Source organism: Balaenoptera acutorostrata, chromosome 6 (assembly GCF_949987535.1).
Source record: "Balaenoptera acutorostrata chromosome 6, mBalAcu1.1, whole genome shotgun sequence".
Classification (NCBI taxonomy): Eukaryota; Metazoa; Chordata; class Mammalia; order Artiodactyla; family Balaenopteridae; genus Balaenoptera; species Balaenoptera acutorostrata.
Window position 1 is genome coordinate 17,213,249 of NC_080069.1, and position 18,500 is coordinate 17,231,748.

The following is an 18,500-nucleotide window of genomic DNA, read 5'->3' on the forward strand; positions in this document are numbered from 1 at the left end:
CTATCTGTCCCTTGGTCCCCAGAGCCCTGCATGGGAAGATACTTTGCTTAAGTTTCCTGAGCATCTTGCAGATACCAGGCATGGTTCTGGGCACTGGGAACTCAGCAGGGAGCAGAGAGACAAAAGTCCCCACCCTCACGGGGCTTCCGTCATAATGATGTGCGTGAATAACCAAAAAGATTAATTTGTGCTCTGTGTATTCTGTTTCTGAAAGCAGGGAGTGTCATCCTATTTAGAAAAATGGCCACCCTAGACACTGAAAATTAAAATGAATTTGGGACCCTAGAGCATCTCATAACATAAAGGTGCTGACACAGCGGCCGTGAAGGCTTTAATATGGTTTCCTGGACAAGCAGATGGGTGGCTGCAGCTTGTTGCATCAGGCCGGCTCCAGCCCAGTCCAGGTCCCCAGCAGGGCTCCAAACCCCCAATCCTCTGAAGGTACAGGGGAGTCTGGACAGGACTCCTTCCCACTCTGAACCTGGTTTCCAAGAGAGGAGGCCTGGGTCCCTTTGAGGAGAGATGTCCCACAGCAGTCGAGCTACAAATACAGCCCATTGCAGCCATGGATGGGGAGGCAGCCGTGAGCTCTGGTCCAACGCCTTATCTCCCCACAATATCCCAGGGAGATTATTAAACCCACTTGAAGGCCAAGCACTTTCCTAGATTCAGAATTGTGTGTAAGGAGTGGAAAAAGTCTAAGAAAGCAAGGAGATGCTTATCGGGGTTTGTGCACTGGTGAACTCTTCCTTCTTAGCTGAGTGGTTTGGTAATGGTTTTCTTCACGGTAGAATGAGATAATTTCCCTTTTCTTCATCTTGAAAACTTCCTGTGAGTAGCGACCTCGGCTCTGTTGGGAGAGACAGGAGGAAGGCTTCAGATAACAGGTAGACTGTCGCTCAAGGTCTGGAAGATGCAGGCAGCTCCTGAGTTGCTGGAGGGTCTCTGGCCATGCATGTGGCCATCCTTGAGGACAGGACAAGAGGCTGGAAAGCGGCACATAGGTTAGGATTTTGTGGTCGACAGCAAGTGGTGGTGATGGGGGTGAGGAGAGATGTAACAGCAGCAGAGTCAGAAGGCGTTGGGGGCTCTCCAACTGGAAAAGCTAACAGCAGTAGGAGAGCTGGAAGAAACACAGCTCAGCACGGTGGGGCGGGGCTATTTAGTGTAGGGCAAATTGCTCTACAGCCTCCAGAATTCTCCAGGGCCCCTCTGTGGATACTCCACACTTAGCACTTCCACAGGTGAAATGCCCTTTCTTTCTTTCTTTCTTTTTTTTTTTTTTAAAGCATATACAAGCACAGAACAGCAAGACATGTTTTGTAAGGATTTATACATATATATACATTTTTAAATTAATTAATCTATTTAAAAACTTTTTTTGCTGTGTTGGGTCTTTGTTGCTGCACGTGGGCTTCTCTTATTGTGGTGCTTCTCTTGCTGCAGAGCACGGACCCTAGGGCTCGCGGGCCTCAGCAGTTGTGGCTCGCGGGCTTGGTTGCTCCACAGCACGTGGGATCCTCCCGGATCAGGGATCGAACCTGAGTCCCCTGCACTGGCAGGCGGTTTACTAACCACTGCACCACCAGGGAAGTCCCCACTCTTTATTTCTGACAGCAGCTGGGTGAGGGGAGCCAGAGGGGACCGAACTGCCAGCCTTTCATCTTGGGGTCCAGTGCCATTTCCACTACACCCAAGCTGCTGCCAGTAACCGAGCAATGATGGAGTCATGATGGAGTCAGAATATATGGAGAATGGCTTTCACTTAAATGATGAAGAAAGAAAGGAGGAAAGAAAGAAAGAAAGAAAGAAAGAAAGAAAGAAAGAAAGGCAGGAAGGAAGGAAGGAAGGAAGAAAGAAACAGAGAAAAAGAAAGAAAGAAATGGAAAAGAAATACAAGTTTATGCTTAAAAGCATACGCTTCATTTATCTGGAAACTTCGCTCACCCAGAATACTTCTTTGATTTCAGACAAAGAGGCATCAGTGAAGCATTATTGTGGTTCAGTGTTTGCAATCAGTTCCCAGCTAAGCCATTAAGAGAAGAGGTACAAAGCGCGCACCCAGCCATCTCCGCCATAAATCACGCATTCATTTGCACACAATAGGAGACGATTGAACACATGGTAAAGATGTGTGCCTGCCCCTTCTTAGCTTCACCTGGAGTAAGAATCTGCTCAGCAAGGCGAGGCTGCATCTTGCAACCAGGTGTGGGCCTGTGTGGCCTGACAACCTATTCCAGTGATGATGAGAATGATAAAGACAGTGGCTAATGAGTAATTGTTTACTATGTGACAGGCGCTGCTCCCAGAGCTGTACTCGCAGTAAGTTATTTAAGCTTTACCACCGCCTTCTGAGACAGGTACTGTTATTATAACCATAGTTCAGGGTTAGGGCACAGAGGAACAGAGAGATGTGCTGAAAGGGTTTGATGCCATTGTTTGGATAACATCTGTCCTGGGCCATGTAGAGAGATGGACTTCTACTTGGAGTTTGGCCAAAATTTGAGTCCTTGGGCCACTGCTTCTCTCCCTCCTTCCTTTCTTTTCTTCCTTCCTTCTTTCCTCCCTCCCTCCCTCCCTCCCTTCCTCCATCCCTTCCTTCCATTCTTCTTTTCTTCCTTCCTCTTTTTCTTCCTCCTTCCCTTCCTCCCCCCCTCCTTCCATCCTTCTTTTCTCTCTTCCTTCCACATTTCTTGACTGTCTACTAATTCCAATCACCATGAATGGTTCTAGGGATACAGGAATGAAAAAGCAATGGCTCCTACCTTTAAGGGATTCAATATCTGGGCAGAGTTTAGGGCTTGGCAGGAAGGTGGAGGCATGGGCATGAGTGGAAATCAATTGGTCAGCCCATTTCCTTACAAGATAGAATGATGGTTACAGTGGAATCGGAGTATGGGCTGCCTGGAGCAGGTAGGGAAAAACAAAATGGATGGCGATGGGAAACTATCAAAGGATATTTAGTGCACTCTGGGCCTGTCACGGGCTCCTCTGTGACTCTGTTTGTTGGAGCCGTTTTTTCCCAAAGACACCAGAGACCCGACAGCTGTGAGGCGTGTGGCCCATGGACTTGGATTGGTAAAGACGCTGCTACAGTGCATAAGGCAGGCGGTGGGTGGAAGCACTGTGCTCAGAAAGGAACTGGATTGAAGCTGTAAACTTTCCATGCGAGAGAAGATGATGAGGGAAGAGAAATTCCCTAGCAAGTCCCAAGGGCTTCGGATAAAAGGCACCCTTCCTGCGAAATATCAGCTCCTTTTATCGGCCAATTAATTCATAGATGTTTCTTAAACTTGGTGCAGAAGCAAGGCACTGCCTAAGAGCTGGGCAGGGGGACGGGCACAGGGAAACAGAGCTTGGGGCCCTACCTACAGGGTCCTACTATCTGAGGCAGGGAGGAAGCAGGGAGTTACCAGGTGTGAGCTCTATAATGCACCCAGCACCCACCATGCAGTGCCTGGGGTGGGAGAGATGGGCTGGGCTGGGCCGGACCAGCAGGCAAGCAGGGGAGGATTCTTGAAGGAGGCCCGTAAGGAAGAATAGGATTGGGTTGGTGGTGGAGAGGATATTTTGGGCCGAGTTGCTGAGATAACAGTTTCTACACCATCCCACAGGCTGGAGGTGCAGAGAGACCGAGGGAAACAGCAGATGGGCAGGGCTGGAGGACGGATGTCATGGGTTGTCTCTCCCTCCTGGAACAGTTAGGAGGGCCAGGACTAACTGACCTCCAGCGCCGGTGAAGGGGGACCTGATGTGGGGAATGGGGGTTGGGAAATATATTCGGGAGGAAAGTCTAGTCTCATGGTAAAAAATAGTTACTATTCTGCAAAGGCTCAAAGGAGAGATTCCCTTCCCTTTGGCCATTCTGGAGAACAGGTCAGAGCACTGGACTGGTAGGACCGCCGGTCTGAATGAAAGTCTGTGGAAGCCCATTGGCTCTGGTAGAAAAGCAGCATTTGCTCTGTCGTTGCCGTTTCTGTCTCTTTCTTTCTCTCTCATTAGTCTGTGTATGGCTCACTCTCTGTCGGTTAGTCTGTCTGTCTTTCCATGCCTAGATTTCCATCACCGGTTGCTTTCTATTTTGGACCATCTGTTTATCCTTCCTCTCTCCTGCAGGCTCTTTCCCATGTTTGCTGTGATACACGTGCATGTGTATGTGTGTGTGCACGCACACAGCAGAGTTGGGGAGGATTCTTGGTGATGTCAGTTTGCCCTGTATCTTGAGGACACGAGACTATTAGAGGTTCAATACTTGGGCAATTGCGAGTGCAAGGGCCCTATTTTAGAAAGGCATGAAAAATGCTCCCTCTTCGGTGTTTATGTGTAGGAGCATTGCATTTGTGTGTGTGTGTGTGCGTGTGCATTGCATGTTCAGGTGTGTGCATGTGTGTGTGTCTCTCTGTGTGCATGTGTGTGCTCAGTGTCTCTGGAATGAAGCCATCCCAGCCTACCACAAGAGAAGAAAGAAGAGATGGTAAGAACCCTGTTCAAAAGGAAACTGGGCAATTTTTCCTTCTCTACTCTCCCAGAGCCACGGGACAGGGGCAGAGGAGCAGCTGTGTTGGCCTTAAAGGAAGCAGTTTTCTAGTCCCTTGGAAGATCAATCAGTCAGCAGGCGTGGGAGTAGATACCATTCCCAGCTCCCTGCTGGCACAATGTAGGGTCTAAAGCTGTGTGAGATGTGGTCTCTTAGAGAACTTCTACAGTCTCTCTCTTTGTAGGGAAAAATACAGTCCAGCTTCCTAACATGTAGGTGAAGGGCTGACTTGGCCAAGGGTGAGAAGTTGGACCAGACAACTTTTCTGGAATTTTCTGGCTTTGAGGCTCAGCGATGTGGTGATTCAGACTCCTCAGTGGGCATTTATAGTCCCACAGGCCCTGACCCCGTTGTGCCTTGCTGGCCGCCCCCTCCGTGTTGCCCCCAATCCTATCCTTCCCGCAAACCCAACCTCTTGCCATTCCCCCTCTGTTAATACTTCCACCCCAACTTCCCGACTTCCACACTCCCATCCCACCAGGGCCAGCTGACACACATCTCTCCTCCCTGTGGGTGCCCCTGGCTCTGCCCCTCCTGTAAACATACATCATTCTCGAGCCTGAATAAGGCTTCCCGTCCCCCCCGATGCCAATGGACTGCAAGCTGGGCAAGACCCGTGTCACAGGTGTCTCTCTATCTCTGTAATGCTTGTCTAGCACAGTCCTTCTCACCCAGAAGGGCCTCCACAAACATTTGATGGACAGGTGTGTAAATGCAAAGTAAAATCAAGGGATTCAGAGCGAGCACGGTGTGTACGGGTGGGAGAGTGAGAAATCTGTCTTGTGGTCTGAAGACACACGTGATGCAGCTGCAGAGTTTGCACACTGTCCCCTACGATTTTCTCTCGTGGAGAATATCAGCCCCTCTTTTCAGCCCCTGGGACCCTCCGGCCTCATTCTTATTCCCTTTTATGCCAATGGCTTGGTAGACTTCTGAATCCCAGCATTCGGGCTCTGTGCTTTCCTGTCCTCACCCTTATCTGCCGTGTCGGGAGAGGAGCTGGCAGTGGGCCTGAGAAATCCTTCGAGACTTCTGCCACTCCCAGGCCCCCAGAGAGTGCTGTCCTTTTGTTCAGAGCACAGGGCATGGGTGCTTGGCCCGCATAACCTTGGGGCAAGTGCCTGCACATTTCTGGTGTTCTGTCCTGCTCATTTTTATAACAATGTTTAGTGTGAACTGAAAATGCTGCTGAGGTCACCTCTTCCAGCCTGAAAACAAACCTAGGAATCTGCGTGGCCTGCCACAAGTTGCTCTGGCCCCAGGGGGTTGGGCATCAGTAAGGGAGCTGGGTGGGGATGGGAACAGCTGGTGACTTATACCAGCAGGTGGGTGCTGCTTCCATGGCGACATCAGGCAGATGCTGATTCCTCGTGCGGGGTGTGGGGGCTGGGGGGTGCACACATGGCCGGAAGGGAGGAAGGGAATGGGGGCTTGTTTCTCTCCTCCATATAATAGCCTACTTCTGACAAGGAGCTTCTGTTCTTTTCCACTGGAAAGCTTTTAAGAACGCTGAAAAGGACAGGCAATTACAGGAAGGTTAGGTGCGCCTGATTGGATGTTGTTACAAATCACTCATTGTCATACGCGCCGTTTGGAAAGGAGGCCATCAGGGACTGATTGCCATTTAGGGTAAGTGATTTCTGTTTAGAGTGAGTGAGCAGATGAAGGCTTGGCTGGCTCTCATTGCCCTCTCTCCTTGTTTGTTGTTGTGTTGCTGGTTTTTCTTGGCAAGGAGGGAACGTCAGAGATGCTTACAGGATGTACAAATGAGAAGGAGCTAGAGATCAGCACTGTAATCCCACCCCTGCCTCATCCTAGCCTCTATCCTACTGATGGGGAAACTGAGTCTACGGAGTAAGGAAGAGATGGTCCAGCTTCATACAGCAGGTTAGTGGAGGTGCTGGACCAGAGCCCATATCCAGACCTCAGGACATGTTCTGTCTTACAACAAGGCCCCAAGCTGACGGCCCACAGGGACTGGGTGTTTCCATCCACCCACCATGTGTGAGGCAGTGCTGTCTCACGTGGCAGCCCTTGCAACTCCAGGCACCACACCTGGCTGTACCGCACAATCTGTTCCTGTGCATTCTCTCACACACTGTCGCTTGGGATTGCGCTTGACCTCACGGTGTCCCCAGGAAGCAGGAAACACAGTTGGACTGTGCTGGTGTTCCCAATTTCACCTCTCTCTCTCTGTCTGTCTGTCTCTCTGTCTCACCCACACACACCCCTCCACATACCTCCTGGAGACAGAGAATGGTCAAAGAACTATGGTTGTATGCCTTTGGTCTGCCAGTTTTGAGTATTTGAGAATTGTGTCCCCCCAAAAGGTATGTTGAAGTCCTAACCCTCAGTATCTTAGGATGTGACCTTATTTGGAAATGGGGTCTTTACCAAAGTAATCAAGCTAAAAAGAGGTCATTAGGATTGCCCTAATCTAATATGACTGGTGTCCTTATAAAAAGGGGAGATTAGGGGAGGGATAAATTAGGAGTTTGGGATTAACAGATACACACTACTATATATAAAATAGATAAACAACAAGGTCCTACTGCATAGCATAGGGAACTCTATTCAATACCCTGTAGTAACCTATAATGGAAAAAATCTGAAAAAGTATATATATGTATACATATGTATGTATATATATATTTAACTGAATTACTTTGCTGTACACCTAAACTAACAACATTGTAAATCAATTATACTTCAATTAAAAAAAAGGGGGAAATTAGGAGACAGAGGCAGACATACACAGACAGACTGTGTGAAGCGACACAGGAAGAGTGACATGTGAAGGCAGAGATCTGGGTGATGTTACAAGGCGAGGAATGCAAAAGGTGGCCAGCAATCGACCAGAAGTTACAGGAGAGGCCTGGAACTGATTCCGCCTGACAGCCCTCAGAAGGAGCCAACCCTGTGGACACCTTGATCATGAACATCAGGCTTCCAGAACTATGAGAAAATGAATTTCTATTGTTTAAGCTCTCCAGTTTGTACTTGTTAAGGCAGCCCTAGGAAATGAATACAGTGTCCTTCCTTCTCCATTATCTTTCCATTTTACCTCCCATTATTCAACTGGACTCTACAGCTATATTTAATTAGGGTGAAAATCCCCTGGTTGTGTGATAAGTGTTAATGTTATCAGGATTTGTGATAAACACATGTCACGTTATGTGGTAGAGACTGTGGGACGATCCCAGCATCTCCACTCCTACCCTAAGCAGGGGAATCCACCCATTTAACCATTTGACAACTATTTGCTGGGGGCCTACTAAGCACCTGGCCCCGTGCTCTATGATGGAGACTAGGACATGCATGACACTGCCCTGGCTCTCAAGGAGCTCATAGTTTGGTGGGGAAGACTGTTGTGTAGACAGGTAATTGTGGCACGATGCTGGGGCCAACGTTGTCATGGGGGTGAGCACAGAGTGTTATGGGAGCTCAGAGCAGGGGAGGGGATTCTGGGAAGAGGTGGAAGGAGCCAGGGAAGGTGCCTGGAGAAGAGGCCATAGAAGCTGAGCCTTCAAGAGGTTATCCAGGCCACCAAGTGGGAAAGGCTGTTCCAAGCAGAGGGAGTGTCACGAGGAAGGGAACAGGGACATGTGAGTGTGAGTGTGTGTGTGTGCATGTGCATGCATGTGCATGTGTGTGTGCATGTGTGTGTGTGCATGCGTGTGGGTGAGATACCCCGTATAACCATGGACCATTCATGTATACCATGCCAGCCTCTGTAGGGCATGGCGAGCAGGCTTGCCCACGAGCTGAGTGATGCCAGTTCAGAGAAGTTTCAAGCCCCCTCTATGGAGTGTGGGATAAGTCTGGGCCTTTGTTTCCAGCCACCTGAGGCAGTCCTTACCTTGGTAGTGTCCTTTGCTTGTACTTTTGGAGGATAATCTCTGAAATTCTTTTTCTGATAATCTTCCTCTTTTAGGGAACTTTACTTTTAGCTTCCAATTCTTTAACCTAGGACACCCAAGTCTGTACAAAAATTTCTTTTACACCTCTAGACCAGGGTCTTCCCAGTATGTGTGTATATGTATGTATGTATACACATGTCATCTTTTTAACTTTTTTATTGAAGAAAGAACATTGACCAGTTGGGAAGTTGGGCACAGCTCTTGTTAATGCTTGGGAGCAATGCTTTGCTACTCACTGGGTGAATGTGAGAGGCTGAGTTGGGAGAATGAGAAGAAGGGAGTAGGTTTGAAGCAATAGCCTAACACAAACAAACACTGAGTAACTTGCAAAAACACCTAAAGCCCAACTTTCACATGTGAAACATTCTTACAAAATCAGAGCAGGCTTTCCTATATTGTATACACTGCTCTGGGCTCAAGCTTTGAAAAGCCAGATGAAGAAAACCATCAGCATTGATAATCAGTGATTAGAGGATGCCTAAGGCCTAATTTATTGCAGTGTTCACTGTGATTAATTTTATGGAAATGAGCACTGGGCCAAGAATCAGGAGACCTGGGTTCTAGTACCGGTTCTATAAGTGACCTTGGTCAAATCACTCCCATTCAGTGGAGCCTCAGTTTCCCTATATGCAAAATGTCCCTTCTAATTCTAACATTCTGTCATCTTTCCTTTGTATGTTCCCATCTTCAAGGCCTGGAAATGCTAATTGTTCTCACATGGTCCTTTGTAAGTCAGGCACATGTGAGTATGGCATGTATGGTAGAGTGAAATTCACCACTTGGTCCTTCCTGGCTAATAAGCTGGAGGAGTGGGGTTAAGTCAAAGACGTGTGTGTGTGTGTGTGTGTGTGTGTGTGTGTGTGTGTGTGTGTGTGTGTGTGTGTGTGTGTGTGTGTGTGTGTGTGTGTGTGTGTGTATCAAACTCTCTTTCCTTTTCCTGAGACTGGGAGCTATAGTGGAGTTCAAAGGACAATTCTTAGCACAGGGGATGACTCTCTGAAAGAATGTAATGTACAAATGGCATAGAATGAGATTTGAATCCTGGCTCTGCCACTTACTAGCTACCGGCAACTTGCAAGTCACCTAAACTCTAGGAGCCTCAGTTTCCTCATCTTCTAAATGAGTATAACTATAGAGTTGTTGTGAAAATCAAGTTGATTTATTCAACACATATTTGTTCAGTGCTAACTATATACTGGGCATTGTGTTGGTTGCTGGTAATCCAAGATGAATAAAACAGACTGGATTCCTTCCTTCTAAGGAGTTTATAATTCAGTGGGAGAAACAGGTAATTAAGAGGTAAATAAATAACACAGAAAATAATTAATTAAATGCTATAAAAACAAATAGAGTGTTCAGAGAATGATGGTGGAAGAGGTTCCTAATTTAGATGGGGTTGTCAGAGAAGATTTCTCTGGGAAGCAGGAGAAGTCCATGCTGGGGTGAGGGGTGGGCATGTACACAGACGTGGACAGTCCAAGGAGAAGCAACAGTGTATGCCCTTGAGGTATGAGAGACCAAAAGATATGGTGTATCCATAAATGCCTTGTCAATGATGTGGCATTGTAAGAATACAGGAGATTCATATTAAATCTCCTGATGCCATGTCCCTGGCCGCCCTTAAGTCTCTCCCATATTTCCTCTCTCTGTCCCTTACAAAAAGTGTCCCCACTCTGGAGTTTCCCGTGACTGTTGCACAGATGGCATTTTCTCATACATGGTTAGGTGAGTGTGTGGGGAGGGCAGTGTGAGTGACTGTAGCTCACTCCCTTATGTGCCTGGGAGAGCAAGGAGGACAGCTGGCCTGTCACCAGCTCCCATGAGACCATCCCCTGGATCACTTGCCCCAATGATTAAATTAAGCCCATTTCACAAATAAAATCAGTTTGCAACTCTGAGCCGGGGACCAAGTGATCTGGTTTGCTTTCCTTGTTCTGCTTTTTCCAAAGATAAAAAGCCTTGCAAATTGTGGCATCCATATCAAATGCTAATGGCACGGTGGGGACTCTCCAAGAGAACTGATAGACTTCCCAGACTGAGGGCAGACTATTAAGTGAGAACAGCTCCAGATGTAGTATTTGGTGCTCACACCCAAGGAACGCTAACATTTTGGAGTGCTCAGAAGTGAAACTCCAGGAAATAAAAGCCGGGGAGGCATTTGATCCAACAGAAGAAAACAAAAGCCAGTCACCTTCAGTTTTCTCCAAGGACCTGAGCTCCAATGTGCCAATTCTAGTAACAAAACAAAGAACACCTGAAACACAGGTCTGATCTATGAGAGCTTTAAGTTCAGCCATCCTAATACTTCGGGGAGGAAATCAAGTCCTAGAGAAGGGAAGTGGTGTGAAATGCCACACGACCATTTAGTCACAGCAGGACCCAGAATGGCAGCATCCATGCCTTGGGTCTCCTTGTCCTTCTCTGCACTGTACTGTGTTCCCAATAGCACATTCGGGATGGGGGTGGGGTGCTTGTGTGTCTCCTGCATTTCCTGGTGCGTGGCCAATACTATCCTGCGTTACAAATTCTGAGAATCAAGATGTGAAACCTCAGGTGTGGATGACGACCAATTCTCCTGCTGGCTTGTGCCTGAGCTCTTAAATGTGGGCAGGTGGTGGTATGCGCACCCCGAGAAAGGCCCTGGGCACTGGTGTGAAGCAGGGGACAGCTCCATCCCAAAGCAGGAGGTCTCTTGATTTTCTTGACCGCCACAAATAACTGCATTAGAGTAACCACCTTAATGGGGAATAAATGGGAGGGTTAGGTTAAAGGAGTCTATGGGAACAATTTGCCATGTGTTCCTTTGAAGGAGACTTGGCGGAAGGAGTGGAGGCCCTCATTTCCAATTAAGGTCATTTCCAACTGTGGTTCTTAGAGAAGTTAGGTGATCAGGCAAAGGGGCTCTGGATGGGATGGAGTTGCAGATAGAGGAGGCGTGTACTTGGAGGGCCTGGAAAGAGAGATGGAGGCTGGACACCAGCAATCCTGGCAGCCTTCTCCTCTCACACAGTACCAGCGCTGCCCGGCTCAGGGGCTGCTTTGTCTCACGTGCTATTGGATTGCGTTCTTCTACAAGCGTTCCTTGGTTGTGCTTTGACCACATCAGGTGGACTCCATTCTGCCAGGAGGAAGAAAGCTGAAACCCAGTCAGCTGGTGATTCCCCCCCCCCCCGCTGCCCCCGCCGTCTCCCTGTCTAAGTTCTGGGGAATTTACACAGAGCCAAGGCTTATGGCCCTCAGGCATCTATCCCCTAGGTGTCCACCCAGGCATGGCTACTATCCTGACCTGGTGCTGGTCCATTGGAAGGCAGGCATCCCTGCTTCCTGCCCCTGGTCCCTTCAGGCCTGGGGCACCTCTGCTATTTCTGTGCCATTTTTTGGAGAAATGGGAATCACCGAGCTGCTTCCTTGTCATGCTGGAGTATGGAAATTGCTGTGGCTGTGATATACTGTCATTTTCCCTCTGGGTTTATCCACTTCTGCAGAACCCACCCATTAGAAACTTAATTATGTCCCCTCCAAATTCATATATTGACACCCTAACTCCCAATGAGACTGTATATGGAGATAGGGCCTTTAAGGAAATAATCAGGGTTAAATGCGGTCCTAAGGGAGGGGCCCTGATCCAGTAGGACTTCTGTCCTTAGAAGAAGAGAAGAGAAGAGAGATACCAGAGATCTCTCTTTTTCTCTGCACAAGCACAGAGGAAATGTCCTGTGAGAACACAGCAAGAAGGCGGCTGTCTGCAAGCCAGGAAGAGAGGCTTCACCAGAAACCAACCCTCTGGCACTTGATCTTGGATTTCCAGGCTCTAGAACTGTGAGAAAAAAATTTCTGCTGTTTAAGCCTCCAGTCTGTGCCACTTTGTTGTGTCACCCTGAGCCTATCAATCCACAATTCCCAGAGGGGATCCAGAGTGTGGAATTGCTCTGTTTTCTGTACCCTTAAAATCTCTGATTCTTATCCTATCCCCCTGGGTCAAACAGCGTGCTGCAATTTGGTTGTAAAAATAAGAATGGAGTCAAGTGATAGATTTAGAAAAAAAAATTCACATTGATAAAGCATTCATAGCTGTAATATACAAAAAGCTCTTAAAAATCAACAAAAAGGCAACCAAACAGAAAACCAGGTAAAGGATATGAATAGGCAGCTCACAGAAGAGCAAATCTAAATGGCCAATAAACACATAAAGAAATGCTCAAACTTACTAGAAGTCAGGAAAATACAAATTAAAGTAGAATTTTGAATTATCACTTTACACTCAGACTGGCAAACAAGAAGACCAATAGTATCTACTGTTGGAGGAGATGCAGGGCAGAGGGAATTTACACACACTGCTGGAGGAAATGTAAACTGTTTCAGTCTTTTTGGAAAACAATATGGCAATAGCTAGTAAAACTAAAAAATGCATATCCCATTCTACCCAGCACTCCCACTTCTGGGAATTTATCTCATAGAAATAAAAGCACTGGTGAGTAACAGTGTATATGCAAAGTTTGTATGTTTCAAAGGGAGTGCCCATTAGTGGATAATTGAATATATTACAGTACACCCATACTACAAATATTATGCAGACATTAAAAATGAATGAATTCTCAATCCAATAATTTGGGGAAATTTATACAAAGCGTGAAACAAGCAGAATGTAGAGGAGTGTGCAAAATGATCCTTTCTGTAAAATAATGACAACCTTCCTTATATAAGTATATAGGTTGAGGAAGAAAGGAAAGGAGTTATTCTTCCCAAATCCCCCTCCCCGCTCCAAATACTGATCTAAAATAAACACACACACACACGATGTTTATGAGAAAATAAACTTGTATGATTTGATTCTATTAAATATTGCAGGATGCATTAAGGCATGCATAAAAGAATGGTCACCAAATCATTATTTCAGGGTTGAGAAATTTTAGGTAATTTCTTTCTTTATTATACTTCTATGTACGGTTTGAACAAATTATAATGGGAATTAATTTTCATAATAATAATGTATTTTACTTTTTGAAATATGCTTGATTAGCCCACCTCTGATTCTTCCTTCTTTCTCCAGCCCAACCCACTGCTGTCTTGCACAGATGTCGTTTCATCGCTCCTCCAGGAGGGGGGACATAGGAATAATTTAGATGCACCTTCTAAGGAAATTCAGACTTAAAGCATCAAATCCCCTCTCTCCCTTTCAGCCCCATCTCCTCTTTTGGACCCTGATGATTAAGGAAAGTCTCAGGCCTCAGTGACGACTCACGCAGTGTTCCACCTCCCACTCAGGACTGTTGCATCAGCTGCCTTTGAGGCCCTGGAGGATCCAGAGCTCAGTCTTCCTGGGGCCCCAGACTGCTCCTCTGGATTTTGCTTCAATTCCCAACTCTCTCCCTCAACTCATGACCAGTGGTCCTCCTTGGTTAGGAATCCCAGGAATCCTGCTGTATCTCTTACCCAAAAATGTCTTCTCAAAAGCTTTCCTTAATGCCCCAATTCCTTAATTACGTCAATTCCCTTAATTCTGAATTTTCTGAATCACCTTTCAGAGTAAGTATTTTTTTTCTCACCCCCCTAGTCCCACTTAGCTTTCGTCCTCACGTATCTGCACTACTCCTGATGTACCTCTTCTACTGAGAGGTGCTGGTTGTTTGGGCAGGGCTGGGAGGAGGCTTCCAGAAGGACTCATAAGGTATCCCCAGAGCAGGGGAGGTGGAGAAAATCCAAACCAAGACTTCCTGGAGGAGCACAGGGCAGGTGCCAGAAAGAACAGAGACACACAGCAAAGTGAGAGGCAGGAGCAGAAATCATTAAATGAGCGACGGAGCCTGGAGTGAGCAAGGGGCAGCAGCAGCTTGGGAACAGCCCAGTTAGTCCTGTGGGTTCAGCCCTCTGAAAGGTTCAGGGCCGGGAGGGGTGTCTTGATGGGTAAAAGTGATGCTGTACACTCGGAATGCCATGAGCTGATGGCGATATGGATTGGAGGAATCAGGAAAGATTTTAAGGAGTGGAACGCTAGTAATTGGAGCCTGGAGAATGGAGAGGGGTTTTTTGTTTTTGTTGTTGTTTGTTTGTTTTTTTTGTTTTTGTTTTTTAAGCCTACACATGTTTTAGACTGTCTAATCATGTTAAACCTGAAAAGAACCTTAGAGGTAATCTGACTCCGTGCTGTCTGGCATAGTAGCCATTGACCACACGTGGCTGTTGTGCGCTTGGGATGTAGCTAGCTTAATTGAGATGTGTCAGAAGTGCAAAATACACATCCGATTTTGGAGATTTAGTATGAAAACAATCATGTAAAATATCTCACCAAAAGTTCTTTATATTGATTACACATTGCATTTTTGGGATATATTGGGTTAAATACAATATGTCATTACAATTTATTTCACCTCTTTCTTATTTCTTTAATGTGGCTACTAGAAACTTTAATATTTCCTATCTGGCTGTATTGTATTTCTTTTGGACAATGCTACTGTAGACGAGGGATTGACAAATCTTTTTTGTAAAGGGCCAGACAGTAAATATAGAGACTAAAGTCTCTATTCCACCCACTCAACTCTGCCACTAAAGTGTAGAAGCAGCCATAGACAATTTGTAAATGAATACAAACTTATGGTTACCAAGGGGGAAAGGGCAGGGAGGGATAAATTGGTAGATTGGGATTGACATATACACACTACCATATATAAGATGGATAACTAATAAGAACCTACTGTATAGCACAGGGCACTCTACTCAATATTCTGTAATGGCCTATATGGGAAAAGAATCTAAAAAGGAGTGGATATATGTATATGTATAACTGATTCACTTTGTTGTACAGCAGAAACTAACATAACATTATAAATCAATTATACTCCAATAAAAATTAATTAAAAAATTTCATATATCAGAAAACAAAAATCCCCCCTGTATTACAGACACTAACATTTGAATATATTTTTCATGTGTCACAAAATATTATTCTTCTTTTGATTTTTTTCAATTATTTAAAAATGTAAAAAGAGCATTCTTCACTTGCAAGCCATACAAAAATAGGTGACAGGTCAAATTTGGCTGCCCTCTGGTCTAGACAAATCCCCTAATTATAGAATTGGGGTTATTCATGCTTGGAGAGAGAGAGGGCTACCCAAGGTCAAGGTCAGCTAATACCAGAGTTTACTAGGTTGTCTGCCTGATCTCTTTACTTCCCATTTCAATAAATAAATAAGATAGTAGGTGTTCCTCTACAGATAAAAATACTACCTTCTGAATGTTTAAAGTCCAGCTAAAGATATGTTCATCATGGCTATCCTTTACAAGAAAATGTATAAATTTATTGCGATTCCTCCCAGAGATTTCTCCAAGTTAAACCCACCTAAAAGAGGTTCAAATATTTCTGCTGGCAGTTTTTGTGTCTGCAGCACCTCTTCTGGCCAATGGTAAGAATCTCCAAGACTAATGTTTACTAGGAATCCTCAAGCTCTAACAAGAAAGTGAGGTCTCTGTGGGCCCTCAGAAAACACCGACGTACTGTGGGCAGCTGAATCTGGATGCATCTGTTAGATATAGAATAGAGAGAAGGGTTAGAGTTTAGCGTCCATTCATTTGGGAAGAAAAGTCTAATTGATCCTTCTTGGGCTGTGGGTTACTTTTCTCACCCTCATGTCCTCTTGCTCAGCAGGGCTGAGTGGGCCACCATGCTGGCTCTCCTTGTTGGCTTTGTGACTGTTCCAGGATTAGAGGGAACTACTTGAAGTTCAGATACCCTCTGGGTAGAGATTTTGGCAAGAACAGCATTTCATGGTCCTCAAATCCCTCACCTGGATTGTATCCCAAATGTGTCTTGCATTTTAGTCCCTAATCATACCTGATCTTCTACTCTTGGGTGATTTTTCAAGTCTCTCCTTTGAGAAGCATAGGATCTTATTAGGGCATGTTTAAAAATATGATCATTACCAATTAAAAAGTATATATAATGAAATACTGAAGGCATAAGAAAGGCTTATACATTAATACAATGCATGCTTGTGTATCCAACACTCACAATGGTCCCTGTGGGCCATTCCCCCATGCATCTCCCTACCCTCTGCCCCAGGTAATCTCTACCTTGACTTTGGTGTTTATCACTCTCATGCATTTCATTTCTAATATGTGTATATGTGTCTCTAAATATTATGCTCTATAGATTTTTAAATTTTACATGAATTATACCATAATGTATATATTCTTCTGTTACTTTTAAAAATTTTGCTTTGGCTTTGATTTTTACTTAAAATTATGTTTAAGAGATTTATCCATATCATATCTTAATTAACTTTTATTGCTGAATAGTTTTCATTGTATGAAGAGTCCTCTATTTATATGCCCATTCTCTTGTTGGTGGGCATGGTTTTGTTTCCAATTTTCGCTGTATAGATAATACTGCATTGAATATCTTGGTACACCTTTCTAAGAATCTAGGGTGTACACTTTGTAATCGATTTCCTGGGTTCTAGGTATGTGCATCTTAATCTTTGCTATATGGTGCCAAGTTGCTCTCCAACGTGACTGTACCAGTGTGTACTGGATAAACATTCTTATGCTTCTGTATCCTCACCAATACGTAGTGTCATCAGACATTAATTCTTTGTTGTTGTCACTAATCTGATGGGCATGACATGGTAGCATTTCAGAATGTGCGTTTTTCTGATGTCTAGTGAGCTTGATTTTTTTTTCATATTTTAATTGGATCTTTCTCTTCTGTGAATGTCTGTTTATATCTTTTGTCCATGTTTCTGTTGGGCCAATTTGTTTCTTTAGGTAAGCAGACTTTTACATATTTTGAAGAATAATCCTTAGTTGGTGATATGGCTTGCAAATATCCTCTCTCAAGTTTTGGCTTGTCTTTTTCACTTTTGATGCAAATTTTGACGAATAGAAGTTTTCAGCTGTAACATGGTGATAAGCTCCAGGGCCACGTGGTACCATGGAAGCTGTGTATAGGAGCAAAAGCAGGGGGCTTGGGGACTTGTATTTCTCTGAATTCCTTTAGCCCTCAGCCCATGGAACCTCTGTGCAGATAAAACAGAGCCATAGAATAGAGGGAAAGAAGGCAGCCTGTGTTCTTTGTTTAGTGATTTTTCCGGGCACTTAATGTACTACTTTTAATCCCATGGTAATATTTGCAAAAAGCCTCAATCATAGAATAAATTAATTAAACATTACTTACAAGAGTTTAATATTCATTATTTGGCTTCCGTTGCTGTCTTTGCCCCCTCCCCTCCCTCTCTCCCACTGGAGGGCTCCCTCTCATCTCTTCTTCTGAGGGTCTAATTAGGCTAATGGCTGCTGCTTGCAGTGACCTTATGTCTGTTGAAAAACAAAACAAAACAACAAAAAAATAAAGGCTGTCTTTGGTTTGCCTTCCCTGATGGTCTTTGCATGTGGCAGTCCCAGCTCCCGAATTCCATATTTCTTTTCATTTCCAAATGTCTGATCCCTCTTGTGCCGGAATTAATGATGTGTCTTTGAAAGAGTCTTGGCAGCCAAATTGCAACAAATACAAGAGGGCTGGGGCTTTGGAGAGAGGGAGGAGTTGGAGAAAAACTCTGAACCTTCCAGCACCGACTAGGCAGCAAAGACTGAGGCTCGCTCAGCTGGCTGCGGGCAGGGAAAAGCTGTCAAAGGAGGGAGCACGTGCACAGAGCAAGCAGGGTCTTTCTTATTCTTCCTTTCCCTGTCTTGGGGTTGAATAGCATCTGGGGCTCCTCTCTAAGCAGGTTTCTTCAATGGCTTTGGTGAGTCTTCCCAGGGCCCTGCTGCCAGCTGCCTCTGGTTCCAACCCCATAGAAGGACCATGTTGCTACCAGCACTCAGGGCTCATCAGGAGGGGAGGAGGCCAGGTGTGAAGATGTTCTTTGCTCTGGTTTAAAGGTCAAATCTATGCACGTGTAGAGAGCCCCTTTCAGGTGCTATACGTGGGGCTGGGCCTTGTGGGCGAGGCAATGTGGAAAAGCCCCGTCTCTGGGGAGACAGATAAGCGCTGTCGGAATTGCGCTATCAGCCAGCTTGGGAGAGCAGTGAAATGAGCTTTATCAGAGAGC